The sequence below is a fragment of the Ursus maritimus genome, unplaced genomic scaffold (genome assembly GCF_017311325.1).
Source record: "Ursus maritimus isolate PB19 unplaced genomic scaffold, ASM1731132v1 scaffold_3, whole genome shotgun sequence".
Taxonomy (NCBI): Eukaryota; Metazoa; Chordata; class Mammalia; order Carnivora; family Ursidae; genus Ursus; species Ursus maritimus.
In genome coordinates, this window is record NW_024425563.1 from 96,238,082 (window position 1) to 96,258,113 (window position 20,032).

The 20,032-nt window shown below is 53.6% G+C and overlaps 1 long non-coding RNA gene across 1 annotated transcript; it reads right to left on the reverse strand.

The window, feature by feature from the left end:
* Positions 1-10,609: 10,609 nt before the first annotated feature.
* Positions 10,610-14,966, reverse strand: LOC103674557. The gene is made up of 3 exons (XR_571648.2): positions 14,751-14,966; positions 11,300-11,590; positions 10,610-10,977 (listed from the first exon to the last, which is right to left on the reverse strand). It is a non-coding gene; the product is annotated as an uncharacterized LOC103674557 (long non-coding RNA).
* Between the last annotated feature and the right edge of the window lie 5,066 nt (positions 14,967-20,032).

Consider the following 20,032-nt stretch of genomic DNA (forward strand, 5'->3'; position numbering starts at 1 on the left):
CCTTCCTGTCTCAGGTGAGTGGTAGCAGCCACTTCTGGGGTGTCCCAGCCCCCCCATCCCAGGGGTGGTTGGGTCTTGGGACATCCTCAGCTGCCGTTTGTCCCAGGTGACTTCTCTATACTTTTACATAAATGTGGCTAGTTTCTGGTATTCAGTTCTGTTTTAAATACTTGAGGTGCGGGGCACCTGGATGGCTCAGTTGGTTAAGTGTCTGCCGTCCTGCTCAGGTCATGATCTCAGGGTCCTGGGATCGCACCCCACATTGGGCTCCCTGCCACTCCCCCCTGCCTGTGCTCTCACACTCTCTGTCAAATAAATAAGTAAAATCTTAAACGCTTGAGGTGGGCCATCCCCTGGTCGCACCCTGGGGCATGCCCTGTGCTGTTGGCCCCTGCATGGCGGCTAGCCGTGTGACTTTGTGGGCACGGGAAGTTATGTCACGACCATGCAGCTGAAGGGTGTGTGTGTCGTCTATGCCCTCTTCAAAGAGGCCCATCCCTGAGATTCTGAGATTCACCCCAAGTTGAAGGCGGATTATCAGGTCACTCTCTGCGCTGAGCCCATGCACCTGTTCGAGTGCCAGGAGCAAGGGGCCCTTCACCCTCCCACCTCCCCGCGACAGGCGGTCTACGGAGCAAATCGCTGGATGTTTCACTCGGCACCCTGGAGCGGTGGTCTGCAGCACCGCTATGTGAGGCTGTCCACGAGCCGAAGGGCAGAGGTCCAGCCGGAGCCTCCGGGGAGGCTGGCAGGTCCCCAAACGGGCGTGTCCACTGGTGCTCCATGGTGTCTAACCACGGCACGAGCTGCAGGAGCTGGGCTGTCCCCTCCACCCCCAGGCCACTGTCGCAGTGCATCCAACGGCCCCCAAGTTCCCAGACTGCAGCTGGACGTCACCAGACCCCACTGGGTGCACATCTGCAGGCCAAATATCGACCCCGGGTGGATCAGTGACCCCGTGGCCTCTGGCCTCCCTGAGTGGGGAAGGGGTGGATAGAGTTCGGTGTATCAAATGATGCAGTGCTGCGAACTGGAGGATAATACATGCATTTGATTTCATTTACATGAAGTTCAAAAACAGGCAAAACGAAACATCTTGTTTCAGAATACAAGCGCCCAGCAGCAAGATGGGGCAACCGTGGCATCGCGGATTGAGAACCGGGGACTTATTTATAGCGCATGGAAACATCTCCACTGCCCCCAAAGTACTCTTTTTTTCTTAATGTTTTTTTTTTTTAAGATTGTATTCATTTATTTGAGAGAGAGAGTGAGAGCACAAGCAGGGGGAGCAGCAGAGGAAGAGGGAGAAGCAGACGCCCCGCTGAGCAGGGAGCCCGACGTGGACTCGATCCCAGGACCTTGGCATCATGACCTGAGCAGAAGGCAGACGCTTCACCGACTGAGCCCCCCAGGTGCCTCTCCCCAAGTACTTTTGCAATTAGGGAGGCAGTGAAAGACAGAGATTTCTGACCAATGTTCGGGTAGGGGGATGGGCTCTGCACATGCGCACTGTTAGCGATAACTAACATTTATCAGTTTCTGTGCGGGAGGCACCACGTGGAGCCTACGTGAATTCCCCCGCCTGCCCCGCATGGACTTGCGTTATCCGGGGAACTCCGGGGAAGGCACCGAGTTGTAGGGCGGCTGACGGCGTGGTGCGTGAACGCGTGGCCTGTGTCGAGTGCCGTGTCCTTTGCATGTGAGTGTGAGCACATACCACGCACGTGTGTGCACACACACACATGCGTGCAGGTAGGCGTTTACCTGATAGGAAAGGAACGACACTCATTTCTCCAGGCTTCCCAGAGGAAGAAGTCAGACAGCAATTCCGGTCCTCTTTGCTGTTTCTGGCGTAGCCCCTGCTGCAGGGGTGGGGCACACGCCCTCAAGTCAGGGTCCCTTCCAGAGAGAGCTTTGTTAAAAGAATTTTTTAAAAGGTAAAATCCTGCCGATCATACAGATAGGAAGACACTTGTGCTGGAAATAAAACAGTGTTGCTGATGAAAGACCCTTCTGCTCCTGGTGTGAGAAGCCAGACTTGTCACACGCTGTCACAAGACTGCCTGTGCACAAGGCCAGACCAGGGGCTCCAGCCTCTGCGGAGAATCTCACCACGTTGTGTCCAGGAACGTGCGGGGTCAGTGAGAGCTCCTCTCCTCTCCTTGAAAGTGCACGCCCCCTGATGGGCTTGGGAGTTTTTTGGGGGTATGCATTCCCAGTTCCAAGGGGCACTGGATCTTACATCGTAAAATCCAAAGGTCAGGCCTCCTACCAGCTGACTATGTTTCAAGGAGATACTTGTACCCTATAGGTCCCTCCAGGGCGCACAGGCCCCCCACGGACATCATAGATCTTTGCAGTCCATAGTTGGGTGTGGGTTTGTCCAGGCACCATAGGAAGTCAGTTCAATAAATCTGCTGGGACTCTCCCAGGAAGCTGCTGTCATCCCATCCTATAGACTGTAAGACAGACGCCCCAGGGGTGAGTCTTGGGGGAGCAGACATGTCAGGGGTAAACTGAGGACAACCTGCAACCCAGGCTTGGGAGACACGGAAGACATTTCCCAAACTCAGCTTCCTGAACGGGCCTCTCTGCGTGCCGGGATTACACAGCCCCCACCCACCAGGAAAACTTCCTCTTGCTGAGGTTCCTGCCGAATCCCCTTCTACATGTCACAGGGCAAGAAGCTGCAAACCCCAGGGGCCCTGGGTGGCTCAGTCAGTTAAGCCAGCATCTCAGGCTTTGGGCCCAGGAAGCCCCGTCCGCCTCCCAGCCTTTCAGGGGCACCCTCCTTGTGCCACTGCGGGGAAGAGAATTTTCAGGAAAAGAGAAAATCCTGACCCTCCCACAGGTCTAAAAACAAGCCTGTGGTAAAGAGTGCATTTCACTGGTGTGAGGGAACGGGGCAGACACTCTCAAGGGTTCGGAGAATGGGGGACATCTGGCTGGCTTAGCCAGCGGAGCAGGCGACTCTGGATCTTGGGGTCCTGAGTTCGAGCCCCACATTGGGTGTAGAGATCACTTAAAATAAATAAAGTTTAAAGAAGAAATAAAGGGCTCAGAGAATGGGAAAAGCATGCGCTGCCCCAGGAGAGCCCGGGGCATGTTGAAACAGGTGCATTGCAGGGCGGGGAGCAGCCGACCTCCAGGAAACCCTGGGGACAAGTTGCTCAGAGCTCTCCCAGGGGCCAGGCTGTGGGTGCCCCGCAGGGTCGCAGAGCACATGGCCGGGAAGGTGTGCTGCAGACACCGCAGAGTTTTCGATGGAAACACTTTTTTTTTTCTATAGAAGGAAATCTGTTTACTGCCCATCAAGTAAGAAACGTGGCAGAGAGATAAGGTGGCTCTGGTTTGGGACAAAGGCTCCGGGTTTTGCTCTTCTTGCTTCTTCCTTGTGATGGGATCTTGGCTGCTGGGTCCCTCTGTCCGAGCCCTGGTCACCCCGCGCGGGATGTGGGGGTTCACAGAGCAGTAGGCAGCAAATCCATGCTCTGGGCTGGCTTCCCTGCCCTCCCCTGTCCTCCCCTTCCTTCCCCACCCCTCCCCTTCTTTTTTTTTTTTACAGTGAAATATACCTCACGTAATATATGCCATTGTAATCATCCGTACGTATGATTCAGTGGCATTAATTTTGCAATGTTGTGCAATCAGCACTTCTTGCGCCCAGAAATCTTCTGTCATCCCCGACATAGCTCTGTACCCACACACACGAATTCTTTCCCTTTGCCCCCAGCCCCTGGTACCCGTGAATCTACTCTCTGTCTCTGTGAATTTGCCTGTTCTAGGTCCCTCCTGAAGGTGGAATCATATAGTATTTTTCTTTTGTTTGTTTGGCTTTATTTCACTGTTTCCCAGGTCCATGCATGTAATGGCGTAGATCAAAACCTTATTCCTTCCTAAGACGAAATAATGCTCCATTGTACGTATATGTATGTGTTTATCCATTTATCCGTTGATGGACGCCTGGGTTCTATCCGCCTTCCGCCTACTGTTGGTAATGCTGAGAACACGGGGGTGCAGATAGCCAGCCCAGTCCTTGCCTTTATCTTATTTTTAATTTTTTTAAAGATTTTTTTTTGTTATTTATTTATTTGAGAGAGCGAGAGCGAGAGAGAGCAAGTGGGGTGAGGGTCAGAGGGAGAAGCAGGCTTCCCGCTGAGTAGGGAGCCCCACGTGGGACTCGATCCTGGGATTCTGGGATCATGACCCGAGCCGAAGGCAGACGCTTAAGACAGAGCCACCCAGGGGCCCCCAGTTCTTGCTTTTAATTCTTTTGGGTGTGAATTGGGAGTGGAGTTACTGGGTCATATGGCATTTCTATGTTTACATCTTTGAAAAACCACGTGGGCCTAATTTTATCTCCATGCAGGAAGCCGAGGGACAATTGTCATTAGGTTGAGCCTTTTCTGCAGCTCACTTTCTCACACCTCGTCCCTTCTGGAGAGGGCGAGGCTACTCCAAATTTTTTATATTTAAAAAAATTTTTATTTTAAGTAGGCTCTACATCCAACATGGGCCTTGAACTCAGGACCTTGAGATCAAGAGTCACGTGCTCTACCATCTGAGCCCGCCAGGAGCCCTCTGTATTAATAAAGCCCTAGCAAGGTCCCTAAGAGTGGGAGCTAGAAAGATCCGGCCCTGGCCTGTGACAGTCCGAGGCTGGGCTCCCTGTATTTGCAGGGCGGTCTGTAAATGCCCCTCTTCCAGAAACGGGCTGTACTCGCAGTCTCCCAGAGGTAATGGGCTTGAGCTAGGAGTGGTGTTTACGGGCCATGGTGTGGACACTCAGCCACGGAACAGCCTTTCTGGAGAGGCGGTGAGCTGCCCCCCATGGAGTGTTTAGCAGGTGCGGCAAGGTGGTCCCTACGACAGGCGCCCACTGGACCTGATGCGACGTCCAGAGAGATGCCATCTGTCTTGTTCCGAGAGACCTGAATGGGCATCAGTGTGCCTGAGAAGGTGGCACTGGGGGCCACCCCAGAATGTGGTCCTTTGGCCAAAGGATGGAGAAATGGCAGAGACCGGGGAAGCTCCAAAAGGGTAGAACCTGGCCTTTTGTGAGGGAAATTTCCGTCCAGCAGGGAAATCTCCATTTGTATGGGTGTCTCCCTCCCTGTACCGGGAAGAAAATCTTCACCAGGAAACCAGAGGGGCCAGCCTGCCAGTCTGGCTTTGCCTCAGGCAGATCCCAGGTCGCGTGGAGGAGGAGGGAACTAGGGAGCCCTGGGACCCTCTGTCCACTGCTCTGGACCCTCCCCAGGCTGTAGTGGGGGGCCAGAGTCCAGAGAAGTCCCCCGGCTTTGACCCGAGGGGCCGCGTGGATTTCCCACATGGGGACCGGCACTCACAGAAGTTGGGTGACCTGCATGGGACCCGGTGAGGTAGTGTGCTGTCCCCACACAGGGCACTGACCTGGGTTCGAGAGAGACACAGTCACATCCCCTGTAAAGTGTGGGTCAAGCGTGTGGAAGCAGGCCTGCTCACGCTCAAAGCCCTCTCTTTGTAATGTGATGCCCCCTTTCCTCCAAAGCCGCTTTATCTGATTTTGGACGATTACTAAATTCTCTGTATTTCAGTTTCTTCTCCCCAAATCCTGCGTGTATATAAGTCTGTGTTTAGGGGTGCCTGGGGGGCTCAGTCAGTGAAGCATCTGCCTTGGGCTCAGGCCATGATCCCAGGGTCCTGGGACTGAGTCTTGCGTGGGGCTCCCTGCTTCTCCCTCTCCCTCTGCCTGCTGCTCCCCCTGCTTGTCTTCTCTTTCTTTCTCTCTCTTTCAGACAAATAAATAAAATCTTCAAAAAAAGATAAGTCTGTGTTTATCATGCATTATACTTGGTGTGGGAACAAAGGCAGAAGAGAAATTATTGAACGTCCTCACTACCTGCAGCGCACTGACAAGTCCTTGAAACAGGCAGAGTGACCTTTCTCTAGGGACCCAGCTGCCTCGATGTTAATACTTTGCTAAGGGCAAAAGGCTATCTTAGCCCCCCACCCCCACTCCAGGATCCTGTAACTTTAACATACAAAAGTTCCTGTAGAAATTTCCTTTATCTCTAAATCCCCCAAGGTACTTGTTGGCAATCATCCCCCAAGCAAATGGCCCACTGACATACATCTGAAGGGTCTCACGACTAAGGGTTTTATTAGACAGTAATAAATAACCTTTTCTCAACAATTAGCTTCCTCGAGGTCCTGGAAACTTCGCTTCCAAATTCCTTCGAGACTCATGCGATCCATAACTCCCTCCCAACTTGAAAGTATAGAATGGGCCACTTCTCCCAACCCCAGTGCAACTCTTTCTGCCCACAAGTCCTGTCCCCGTGCTTTAATAAAACCACCTTTTTGCACCAAAGACGTCTCAAGCATTCTTTCTTGGCCATTGGGCTCGAGCCCTAACGTCTTCCCTACGTCAGTAAGAACGTGTCATCTACAACTTAGAAATAGCAACAAAACAGGCAATAATCTCTACTGTAAATTTCTGGTTCTCACAGAACGCTGTCCCTGAAATCTTAGCCACCGTGGGGTCTCGAGGCAGCCCCGGCCTGACAGGTGGAGTTGAGTCCATCTGCGAACTTCTTAACGCATCTATTATGGTTGAATCCAATGTGCAACCTGCTGGCGAATGATTTCTAATCCCGATTTACACTGATTAAACCGAAACCTCCCTCCTCCTCAGCACTCATATGTGGAGCTCCCCTGCTCCATCACTACACGACCCGTTTCGTTGCTAAATACTTAATCGTCCTCAAACACTTGGAGAGCATTTTCTCTCCTTTTTCTATCATTCGCCAGGTGATAGCTGCAGACATGAGAGGTTTTGACATTTAATCTGTACTGTCAGCACGTCCGTATCATTTTCTTTTTTTTAAGGCTTATTTATTTGAGAGAGTGCGAGCGTGTGTGAGCAAATGTGGGAGAGGGAACAGGGACAGAGAGAATCTCGAGCAGACTCTACGCTGAGCTTGGATCCCAACGTGGGGCTCGATCCCATGACCCTGAGGTCATGACCTGTGCTATAACCCAGTCGGACGCTTAACCGACTGAGCCACCCAGGAGCCCCTCCCCTATCATTTTCTTAAGTCTAGATAATCAATAGTCCCAATCATATTTATAATCAACATGTAATCAATAAATCAAGTCCCAACTATGGTGTTTGCCAGTTTCCACGGTGTAAATACTCCAGCCACGTTGGATTACAAGCCTTCAGCGTCGGTCTCTGCGCACACAGTGGACTGGGGACGAGAGGCACACAGGGGCATATTTGCATCCTACCGACTCAATGGATAGAAATACCCATTCATATTTTACGTAAATAAAAGCAGTAAAATGTAGCAAGGTGATTGCAAAGTGATGAGTCTTGAGTATTTCTCACTTTTGCTTTTCACATCATTATATGTCACAGTGAGTTAATTCAATTTTTCAGAACGTGGTTAACAACTGGTTGGTAAAAATCTCAACGATGTCACAATCAGCTCTTTAGACCCCTTAGGAGCCTGCCAGGCCCGTTCGTACCCGAACGCTGGGGGAGCTGGAGCTGGAGAGGGGCCCAGAGGAGGGGAGAGTGGGGGGCAGTGGGGGAGCAGAGGAGGGCAGACCCGACTCACCTGGTGTGATCTGTTGAGATTTACAGGGTGAGGGTCAAAAGGGGCAAAGTGTGCGCAGACATGGAGAGCACTGTGGGGTACCGGACAGGTGAGGGGTCAGGAGGACCACTCAGCTTTCCAGAAGCACCATGAGAACAGCCCGGGAGACAGGGAGGCCGCTGCACTGGGCCCCAGTCTTCTATCTAAACCCCACCAAGTTAGGCATTGCTATGACGCATTATGCAGCTCACGGAAATGAGGCCCAAAGCTGGGTGTCACGACCTGTCAATGTCCCTGGGGGGTACAGATGACACAAGGACTGTCAAGGGAAAGGGCTGGGTTGACTCAGGGCTATTCTTGGGTAGGCGTCCCAGACGCGGTGAAGTCCCAGCCTCACTGGGGACTGTTTCTGGTAGAGCTGCAAACGGTTTCTGTCCGGGGGGGCGGGGGGAGCTGACACAGAAGGTGGGCCCTGTAGGACACTAAGCAGAAGTTTTACGTCCAACCTGGGAACCCTGACCTCCTAAAAGCTCCTTGGAGCCGATGCGACTTTCTACCCTTTCCCTCCTGAATTACTGGATTCGGATCCTTGACACGTGTTCCTTCTTCACATGCAGGAGAGCCAGGATTTTACCTTCTTGATTGGAAGTTATCCTGGAACGACATGCTTTGGAGTGGAGAAATGTTTGCGTTTTGGAAAGGTGACGGGTGCATACGCAGCAGACACGGCGAGGTCTGGGGCAGCAAACCCTACAACGTTCCCGAGACAGGGACAGATCAAGACCGCAGAGCCTCGTGCAACTCCGGTCAGTGTTGCTGGCCGGCAAAGGGGCTGCCACAGATTTCTTGTTAGAAACTTGTTTTCTCGGGGCGCCTGGGGGGCTCAGTTGGTTAAGCGTCTGCCTTTGGCTCAGGTCATGATCCCAGGGTCCTGGGATGGAATCTCACATCAGCTCCCTGCTCAGCGGGGAGTCTGCTTCTCCCTCTCCCCCTGCTGCTACCCCTGCTCGCGCGCGCTCTCTCTCTAATAAATAAAATCTTAAAAGAAACTTGTTTTTCCTTGGCACGTGAATTTCCGAATGTTACATAATACCCGTGCCTCTGTGCCTGTTCTAGGATTCTAACGGTGCCTGGCCCAGAGTCAGCCCCCGCTCTCTGGTAGCTCTCTCCACCACCAGCGGGGATCCTACGATTCACCTCGATTCCAACACGAGCTACTTGCAGTCACGTCAGATCCCACAAGTTCAAGGGCAAGGTCTTGACTTGACAACACGGCCCTTACTTGAGATGCCAGCTGCAAGGAGGGTCCCGGGATACCCACACTTCAGATCTGGGGTTTCCCACAACCCCTTCAGGTTTGCTGACTTGTTAGAAGGACTCACGCAACTTGGGGAAAGACTACACTTCTGGATACCATTTTATTACAAAGGATACATGTGATCAACCAGAAAGGGCAGGTGCATGGGGCCAGGCCTGGCGGGTCCCAGGTGTAGGAGCTTCTGGCCCATGGGGTCAGTGTGAGCCTCCCTCCTGGCGCGTTCATAGGTTCGAGGCACGGATGACACTCCCTCGAGCCTGGCGTTCAGAGTTTTTGCTAATCCAGTTTTCACTAGCTAGACACGATGGAATAAATCATTGGCCACACGACTGAACTCAGTCTGCGGCTCCCCTGCCCTTCCTGGAGGTCAGGGTCAGGGAGCTGAGTGTCCAAACCTCTAATCACGTGGTTGGTTCCTCTAAACAATAGGAATTTACTTCTGCAAGTTCTAGAGGCTGGAAGTCCAAGATCAGGACACCTGTGGACTCGGTGCCCTGTGAGGACCCCCTTCCTGCCTTGCAGCCGGCTGCCTTCCCCTGTGTCCTGGCATGGGGGGGCGAGGGCTCTGGTCTCCTCAGCTTACAGGGGCACTAATCCCATCATGGGGCCGCACCCTCATGACCTCATCTAGCCCTGATCGCCTCCCAGGGGCCCCGCCTCCTAAACCATCCCATGGTGGGCAGGCTTCAACGCATGGATTTGGGAGGGACACAGACGTTCTGTCCCTCATGGGGGTGAGTAACAGAAACCAGTCTTATCACTCAGGGTTTTGGAAGCTCTGTGGGGTGGGGGGGGCTGCTGGGATGCAGACCAGACATGTCGTGTTATTACAGCGCAGAACCACACACGTTTATAATGTTGCTACGGCGGAATCTACTTAAGACGGCGGCCTTTGAATTTTTATTTTATGTTAGTCACCATACAGTACATCCCTAGTTTTGATGCTGCAATGTTCCACGATTCATTGTTTGCATATAACACCCAGTGCTCCGTGCAATACGTGCCCTCCTTACTACCCATCAGCGGCCTATCCCAGTCCCCCACCCCCTCCCCTCTGAAGCCCTCAGTTTGTTTCTCAGAGTCCACAGTCTCTCATGGTTCATTCCCCCTTCTGTTTACCCCCCCTTCATTCTTCCCTTCCTTCTCCTACTGATCTTCCTGCTATTTCTTATGTTCCATAAATGAGTGAAACCATATGATAATTGTCTTTCTCTGCTTGACTTATTTCACTTAGCGTAATCTCCTCCAGTCCCGTCCATGTTGCTGCAAATGTTGGGTTATCATTCTTTCTGATGGCTGAGTAATATTCCATTGTATATATGCACCACATCTTCTTAATCCAGTCATCTGTTGCAGGGCATCTTGGCTCCTTCCATGATTTAACTATTGTGGACAATGCTGCTATGAACATTGGGGTGCATATGGCCCCTCTTTTCACTACATCTGTATCTTCAGCCTTTGAATTTTTGATCATGTATTCCTGAGAATAAGTTTGAAAATCTGTGTATCCCTGGTGAAGTTGTAAGCTTATGTCAACTTTTATCATAAGTATAGCAGACGCAAAGGATGCGATTTCTGGGATTTTTTTTTTTTTTTTGTACCTTTGTTTCATTTCCTTTCTTTTTTTTTAAAGTAATCTCCACACGCAACATGGGGCTCGAACTCATGACCCTGAGGTCAAGAGTCCCATCCTCCACCGACTGAGTCAGCCAGGAGCCCCTGTTGTAACTTTGCCTTATTTTTTTATTTTTTTAAAAAAGATTTATTTATTTATTTTAGAGAAAGAGAGAGTGTGTGAGCAGGGGGAGGGACAGAGGGGGAGAGAGAGAAGCTCAGGCAGACTCTGAGTGGAGCATGCCGCCTGACTCAGGGCTCGATCCCCCAACTTCAAGATCACGACCCGAGCTGAAACCAAGAGTCAGACGCCCGACGACTGAGCCCCCCCAGAGCCCCCCTGTTGTACCTTTGCTTTAAAGCCTCAGAGCTGAAAACACAGTCCAGTCAATTTTCAGGTATGTGTCATATACTCCAAATGACAAAACTCATCCGATTGCCCGATCCGTCATAATCGACTTCCTGTCGGAAAAAAAAGATTCTTTTCAAATCTGTTCACATTTCTACTTGGATAGAAGTCTATTGGAAATTCTATTCACATAAAGGTGTTACTATTCACTGGCATGGAATCCCTCCTGCTCTGAACACTTCCGTGGGGTGTGATCAGACAGACAGGTGCGCAAGGCACTAAGGCTCGCCAGCCTTGGTCACCCGGAGAAAATGACATAGTTAGTGCTTCCTGTTTCTCCCTCCAACCCTCCTGACTTGCAAGTCTCCGGATTCTCCCTCAGCAGCTGTCACACCTTCTCACGGCCCCGCTAGGTTTGGCTCTGGAGGTTCTTACACCAAAGGGCTGGGCATCCTCGTAACGCCAGGATGGCTGGGCCGCGTGCTTCTTCTCCAGCGGGGGCCGAGGGATAGCAGCGTCTTCCTGAACCCCTGAGCCACGAGCCCCCTGGGATGGATGATCTCGGCTCTGAGGGCGTGGGCCCCACTGTATGTCCTCAGACCTGCTGCTCTCTCTCTGTTCTTGGTGGATGGCCGTGGCTCCCATGGCCCTGGGTGGTGGGGTAGGTGTGTGGAGCAGCTACAGACTTGCAGCTCCCAGCCTTCCCTGCTGAGAGGCCGCCCCTACCTGCGGGGAAAGGAGCCTAGACTCAGACTGCAGGCCCACGGCCCTGGCACAGGTCGGGGGCCAGGTGTGAACAACCAGGTGGTCCCTGGCGCAGGGGGAGAGGTCACAGATGGCCTTGCGAGCAAGAAGATGCGTGCCTTCCCCATCCTGCTGCTTTGCTACCTAATGACCATGTTGGCCCTCTTTCTTTCCTTCCTTCCCTCCCTCCTCCTTCCTTCCCTCTTTCCCTCCCTCCCTCCCTTTCCCCTTCCTTTCTTCCCTCCTCCCTTCCCTCCTCTCTTCTTTCCCTTCCTTCCCTCCCTCCCTTCCCTCTTCCTCTCTCTCCCTCCCTTTCCCCTCCCTTTCCCCTCCCTTTCCTCCCTTCCTCCCTCCCTTCCTTTTTGTATTGGACCATAGTGCACCTTTGCGACATACCTTTAAAACAGTTGAGAATGAGTAAGTTATGCCTGTCAATGCCTCTGAAATGAACTTCCCGTCTGAAAAGTGCTAAAAAGTCTTTAGCATGCAGTCTAGCACACTTTGCAAAACCAGAAGGGTTTCTCTCATTTTGCAATATAACGAAAAGCCAAAAGAATTCACTTTGCGTCTAATGAACAGACTTGAGTTACACGGTCCTACAGAGCCAGAGAATGGAATAGAACGTCTACACAGTCTGGTGCTGAGCAGTGGAGGCAACTTGTCCCTGACCAAGCCACCTGCGGGGATACAGTGTGAGGGCAGAAAGGCGCCCCTAAAAGAGGTCTGAGCGTCTCCTTTGACAAACGAGGAAATCAAGGAAAAGCTTGCTTCAAGAGACAGGGAAGCCAACTCTGCGCCTCCAGGGATGGGCTCCAGCTTTCCACGTGGTAAGATTGGAAAGCCAGGGGCGCCTGATGGCTCAGTCGGTTGAGCATCCAACCCTTGGTTTCGGCTCAGGTCATGATCTCAGGTCCTGGGATCGAGCTGCACGTCCTTGTTGGGCTCTGAGCTCAGTGGGGAGCCTGCCTAAAGAGTCTCTCTCTCCCTCTGCCCCTCCCCGCTCGCTCTCTCTCTCTAAATAAATAAAAATATATTTTTAAAAGATTTTATTTATTTATTTGATGGAGAGAGAGACAGGCAGCGAGAGAGGGAACACAGGCAGGGGGAGTGGGAGAGGAAGAAGCAGGCTCCCAGCAGAGGAGCTGCGGGGCTCGATCGCAGAACGCCGGGATCACGCCCTGAGCCGAAGGCAGACGCTTAACCGCTGTGCCACCCAGGTGCCCCAATAAAAATCTTTTTTTAAAAAGATTTTTATTTATTTATTCATGAGAGAGAGAGAGAGAGCGGCAGAGGCAGAGGGAGAAGCAGGCTCCCGTGGAGCAGGGAGCCTGATGCAGGACTTGATCCCAGGACCTGAGCCAAAGGCTGACACTTCGCCGACTGAGCCATGCAGGTGCCCTAAGCCCTAAATAAATAAAATCTTAAAAAAAAAAAAAAAAAAAGATCAGAAAGCCTCCGTGGAGACCGAGGTTAGGGAGTTAATCTGCTGCTCCCTGGGGCAGCTCTTGGGGTTGGCTCCTTCATGGACCCTCTGTGACCACGGAGCCAGTCCCTGCCTGTCCCCTGCTGTCTGCTAGAACCACCCGTGCGTGCTTTCATCCTTGGCCAGGGGAGCAGCCGGGGGTGTCTGAGCCCCAGGGGCTTGGTGCGGAACGGCTGGGGCGAGCGGGGCGGTGTCAGGCAGTGGCCGGTTCCCATCACCGCCTGCCCCTCTCCGGAGAGCGGGCTCAGGAGCCAGAGCTTGGGTTCCCCTGACATCGCATGTGCTGAGCCACACGTGGCTGCCCTCTCTGAGCACCGGCCACCCCGGAATAACAGGGGCTCGTGGGCTGTCTGCAGCTTGCTGAACAGGAGGCTTCCACCGGATTCCATGGAGGGGGCGCCTCCCTCCTGAGGGCTGGTAGCTCGCTGCCTGCTGTCTGCTCCCCCCTGAGAGATGGCCACGTCGCATTGTCAATATTTAGGTCCCCCCATGCGGGAGCCCGGCTCCCCTTTATCATCAGTGTTCGGCAGAGCGCGAGGGGTGTGGAAACCTCTCCCCGACTTGGCCCAGTAGGAGCACGTAATTCTCGTAATTCTCAGGGTTCAGCTGTAGGGCTTCTTGTCAAAGTGAATTCAATGACTGTGATTTTCACCGCAACCCTGAGGGCCTGCTCAGTGACCGCTGAGATCATCTAAGAATTGTTGACTATCCTATTGTCCTGCGCAGAGGGAGGGCGTCGTCCTGGGGGAAGGGCTGAGTCACCCTGAGTCACGGAGGACTCAGGTGTGTTCCCGTCTGGCAGCAGGGCTGCCCCGGCGGTGAGCTCAGAGCTGCTCGGGAAACCAGAAACAGGGGCTCTCTGCAGGTGGTTCTCGACCACCGACAGGAGCCGTACTTAAAAACGTGTTAAAAATGCAAATCCTCAGGCCCCGGACTTCCTGAATTAAAAAAATCTGTGGGTGAGAACCACCGTCTAAGCTTCAACAGCCCCGTGGGCAACTGGGACACACACTCAAGGGTCAGAACAACATCCCAGACCGAGGAGAATCAAGTTGGTTCCCTGCTCGTGAAGAGACCCTTGCCCCTGCCTGTGGATGCCGCAGAACTCCCCTCCCCAGATGTCTTCTCCATGAGCTCGGGGTCACAGGAGACCCCTTCGCGGTCCTGTGCTAGTCCCGGGGCTGCGCACACAGCCGACTTTGGCTTCTGAAGCCTGAGGGGTTTCCTCTCTTCCAGTTCCAGGGGGCAGGACTGGGGGCACCCCAGCGGTAAGACGGGAGCCCTGCCTGCTGGTGGCTATTCTGTTTTCTTCTGTTTTGCATACAGTGCCATGAATTTTTAAAGATAGATGCTTCCATGACTTTTTTTTTTTTTACCACCTCTCACCTGCAGGGACCCCAAAGTAGGGTGGGGAGAGGGAGCAGAGCTGCATACCACAGGATCTCTTTGTGTGTCCTCTGGCTAGAGGTCCCCTTTTTGGAATTTTACCCGTCTGTGTTTGTTCACACTTTCAGGATTTGGGCTGCCCTAAACTCCAAGTCAGGCAACATGGAAGGAACCCCCGCCCCCCAGCAAAAAGGAAACTCACCACCATATGGGTCATTGGTCGAATCTGATGTCTTTACCCATTGTTCGATTTTGATGTCTGCTCTTACTTACTTTTCAGAGTTCTCCAAGGGCTGGTTTTTATATTCTGTCCAGAGGTTTTAGTTGCAAAAAGTGCAAGAGGTATGGTGGAATGTGCTTAATCCGTCCTAACTAGAACCAGACCCCTTGGTCCTGCCTGGGAGGCAGAAACCTGCCAGAGAAACTGCGCCCTCACCGCGCGAGGGTGGCAGAGACGGCAGTGGGGCCCTGGGGCAGCGCGGCTGACCGCGCGGAGAGCAGAGGCGGGGTCCCTGCGCTCCTGGGAGGAGTCTGTAAGTGAGGGAGGGAGGGAGGGGCCCAGCCCAGAACGCGAGGACACAGCCACCAGGGGGCAGAGGGGGGCGTGGGGTGGGGACCCGAGGCCACACGGGAATGCAGGCACCACAGCAAAGTGTGATAGAGGCGCAGTGGTGCCCAGGCCTGTGGGCAGACCTTATCGGGAATGCGGTGGGGGGACATGGGGTGGTCCTCATCCGGAGTGCCAGGAAGGGTCCTTGTCGGGAAAGCCAGGGGATCCTCATCGGGAATGAGGTGGAAGGACCTGGAGGCGGGGGTTCCTTGTCGGAAATGCCAGCGGAGTCCTCGTCGGGCAAGCGGCGAGGGAAGAGGGCGCAGCGGGGCCGGGATCTGGGAGCCGGCCTTGCGCACGGGTACCGAGGCCCCGAGCCCGGCTGGGATCGCCCAGGGAGCAGGTGCACCCGCACAGGCGGAGCGCAGGGAGACGGCTCTGGGCCCTGACGTCCAGGACACTGCAAGACGAGCAGGACGTCCGGGCGGCTGAGGCTGGGAAGGACCGCCAGGGAGGCGGGAGGAGAGGAGAGTGAGCGCGGCCGTGGCGCGCACGACCCGGCCGCTAGTGAGGGCCTGGCTCCGAGTGGCCTTATATCTGGAAGAGCGCGGGGCTTGCAGGGCAAATGTGGTTGGAGTGTGAGGACGGAGCCTGACTGCGGAGGGTCTGGGACCGAGGCAAGGAGAGCTGAGAGGGTGTGGGCAACCTCTGCAAGGGTTTGGACACCCGCAAACAGTGTCCTGCGCCTTAGCTGTGGGCTTGGTTCGTGGTGGCTGCAGAGAGGCTCGCTCGTGGGAGTGCGTGCGTGTGCACGCTCATGTATGTGTGCGTGCTCACGGGGACGACCCCGGAGCGGGCGGCGGGGCGGGGAGGCGCGTGGGGCGCTCTGGGAGTCCGAAGAAAGCCGGGAGAGACTGCCCCCTACCCTCCCCGGGAAGCCCGGAGCCTCAGTGTGTGCACCCGGAAAATGACACCACAGCACCTGCCAACTGCCTCCTTTGCTGGGTCGTGAGCCCCCCAGGAGATGCAGGGCATGCAAAGGGATTTTGAAAAGCCCAAGACTGTCGGTACAGACGCGGCGGAGTTGTTCCCTCCCCAATGGGAGGCTTCCTGCCCCTTCTTTCCAGCCCCTTATCGCCCTCACCCAGAGGCGGCGAGAATGGTGATCCTGAGTCCGTAGCTACCTTGGATTTTGCATTTTGCGTTTGGTCACGCTGTCTTTGCTCCCGAATTACACGGACACTCTGGCCTCAGTGTAAACAGAAATTAGCTATCACGGTCTCACCTGGAGAAATGCAACTGCAAGCGTTCGGCAGGTGCGAGAAACTGACTGATGTCGGTCTCCCCCCAGAGGGCACTCAGGAGAATTCTACTCACTGCCCTGAGATTCAGGCCGCAGGTTTGTGCAACTTTCTTCTCAATATTGTTAGTCGATTTTGGAGGATTCCTCGTTAATTTTCTTAGCTCAGTGGGCACCAGCTAACACCAGAAAGCGAAAACCACATTTTCCTATCAACTTCTTGTCTTTTGAACAAATATCCTTTAGAGACAAGTTGTAATTATGATTTTCTATTAGAGCAAGAAGAGAAACGAATTCAGATCCATGAGAAATAATTGAAATTAGCAAGATAGGATTTTAGGACTAGAAAAATTACGTTATTTAAATTACCCGCAAGGTTTTTTTTTTTTTCCGCAAGACTTAAAAATTACAATTAAATAAGAAACAACTGGGTGATGAAAGTTCTTTAAACGATGAAACTTTGAATCTCCAATTGTAATTTTAAGAAAGCTTTTTAATGGAGACAAAGAGGGGATTTTACCTGAAAATCTGGAATAATTTACATTATAACTTTCAACCTGCATTACCATAACCTTTCAAAAGGACCAGCCAAGTGTGTGTTTGATAATCTCCTACATTCAGGTTCGGGGCACGCTCATCTGAGGCTGTGGTTGGCTTTTCGGGCACAATCCGCTGGCCCCAGTGAGAGGAATCCACGCTGGAAAGGGTGCATTCAAACAGTGCTGGCCTGGGCAAGAGGTGGGGGTGGTTTTCGGCCCTCCGAGTGCCTTGTTCTTCTTGCCCTCTGTTCCTGGTTCAGTCCCCCTTCCCTGCTGTATGCGTGCCTGGCTCCCTACCCACCTCGCCAGGAAAGCAAACCTCAGTGCAAAGGATCATGGGGGTGGGATGCAGGGCTGGGGTGAGGGTGGCGAAGAGCAGGCAGTGGGGACAAGTCGAACCAACTAGAAGGCCAAGCATTCTTTTTATAAACCAGTAGGAGACGTCTTGTCCAACAAAGGGTCGATAGCTAAGGCGTTGGGGTCTGCAGGGACCGTCTGCCCTGCACAGATCATTCATGACACCAAGTTAACAGAGTGCCCGGTGACCTCAATCTGAGAGGTGACTAGGCAGTTTCCTTGTCAGGATCCTATTATACAGAGACCTTTCTGGCAACTCTGTGGCTTTGTCTGTGTCTCGCAGAGTCAAAGAATCTCCCCAATCCGGGTAAGGTGCAAGCGTGGACATGGAGGGCTTGGCCAGCCTCACCTGCAGGTACACGGGCAAATTCAACTCCCAACCCCACCCGCCTTTGTAAAGCCTCCGTATGAGTTCCTGGGGTGGCTGTAACAAAGCATCCCGGGCCGGTGGGGTGCCCATATGCCTTTTATGTCACCGTGATGGAGGCTGGGAGTCCAAGGTCAAGGTGTGGGCAGGTCGGTTTCTTCCTGGCTTGTAGATGGCTGCCTCCTCGCTGTGTCCGCATGGACTTTCCTCTAGGCACGCGTGGAAAGAGATCAACCTCCAGTGTCCCTGCCTCCCCTGAGGACCGTATTTCACCTTAATTACCTCCCATGGGGCCCCATCCCCAAATATAGTTACACAGGGGGTGAGGGCTTCAACATGGGAATTTGGGGGGCACAGCTCAATCTGTGACTCTCTCCTTTTCTTCTTCCGCTCTCCGTATGATGTAGGTTTCTTTCTTTCTTCCTGTTTTAATTTGAGAGAGAGAGAGAGAGAGAGCGCACAAGCAGGGGGAGGGACAGAGGGAGAGGGAGAAGCAGACTCCCTGCTGAGGGAGCCCGATGTGGGACTTGATCCCAGGACCCTGAGATCATGACCGGAACTGAAGGGAGATGCTTCACCAACTGAGCCCCCCAGGAGCCCCATTATATAGGTTTCATAGGAAAGTTCCCATTTTCTAATTCCTGTTGGAGCAGCTTGAGCTGGCTCTCATGATTTCTTCCTCTGACTGTCACAGTGACATTTGAACTTTTCCTCTGCCCTCTGTATGCCTTGGCCACTAAATGGAGGGAGGTGGAGCAGGGGGCCGTCCGGGCAGCGGGCTGGCATCTGCGTGCTGGCAAGAGGTGAGTTGACCTTGGTGCAGGGGAATCTGGGGGGCTGGCAGCATTGGAGGACCCCTGCTTGCAAATTTTGGTTTCAGAGTAGCCACCTCTGAGAACGCCTTCGTGCTAGGGGCTGTGTCGCGGTGTTCCCTTCACGACCCGTGACGCCGTGGCTGGCCAGCATCACACAGCTAAGGAACCCCAGGCCGGACCTGGAGTGCCTGCCTGGCTGATTCCCGCACCAGAATGCTCCTTGGAGATCCAGCTACTGCCTGGAGCCCCCATCTTTGTAACGGAATCAAAACGAGTTCGCTCCTTGCTGAGTCCGAAACTGCACCAGGTGAATTTGTCACATAAAGAAAACTTTTATTTTCAGCAAATAAGGAGACCCCGGGGAATGGCTTCCAAAGCCCTGGACTCCCCAGGTGACGGTGGATGGGTTCCTTTTGTTTAGGGTTAGGATGAGTATTTGTTTATTTACTTATTTATTTATAAGATTTTCTTTATTTATTTGAGAGAGAGAGACAGAGATACAAGAGAGAGCACGAGCAGGGGCAGAGAGAGAAGCAGACTCCTCGCTGAGCAGGGAGCCCGACATGGGGCTCGATCCCAGGACTCTGGGATCATGAAAGAGCTGAAGGCAGACACTTCACCGACTGAGCCCCAGGCACCCCAGGATGAATATTTCAGTAGGGGATCCTTGTCATCCTAGGTAGAGGCTGGCGTGCAGCCGTGCACGCGCCTGGAGGAAACACGCCTGGACGTACATTGTATGTTAGTAAATGAGGCTTGTGCTCTCCCTGGGGGGAGATTTTAGTGTTATAATGAGGCGAAGGTGATTGGAGGTCTTTCCAGAGGTGACCCCAGGGTCCATCTGTGCAGGTGCGAGTCAGGTTGGGCTCAAAGGGTCTGGGCGGTCTGGATGGTCCAGAGCGAGGGGGTGGGGGGATGGGGGGAGGGTGTGGTGCAGGGGCGGGGTCTCGTCAGGAGAGCCGCCATCACTTGTGGGGGTGGTTTGGGGTCTCTTTGCCTGAGTTAGGAGGAAAGCTGGAAAGAAGAGCTTAGGGGAAAAGGTAAGACAAATGTTAGTGGGTCCAAGCAGGTGGGCGGTCAAGGCCAGGTCTTGGGGTCTAGCAGGTGACATCCTCACACCTCCTCCCTTCCCAGGCGTGGCTTCTCCCCCTTCTCTCTTTCTGTAGGGATGTCGCCATTCCTTCCTTTCTGGCCTGGTGGCAGCAGGAGGCCACTGTGTTCCAGGCTGCAGGAGCGCTGTGGGCAGGGGTCATCTAAGGGACCTGCAGCCCCAGCAGGGGACGGGGAGCCAGGAAGGGGAAGGGGGGAGCAAGCCTCCAGAGAGAACTCTGCACACCGGCCCCTTTAACTAGCAAATGCTCCATCTCCATGGCTCGGCACAGGGACATCTGTGACCTGATCACGGAGCATCCACTGAACGCTCCTTGCTCAGGGGGCTTCACCACGTGTGGGGGTCTCAGGATCCAGGCTCCTTCCACCTTTCTGCCCCCCTGTCCCCTAGGGCCTCTGTTGGAGAGCGGGGAGGTGCACCTGCATTGGGGAACCTGGACTGGAAAAGAGAAATGCCACACTCCCCACTCTGGAAGTCCTGTGGGGCACCCACCTCTTAGCAGGTGCTCTGCTCCGT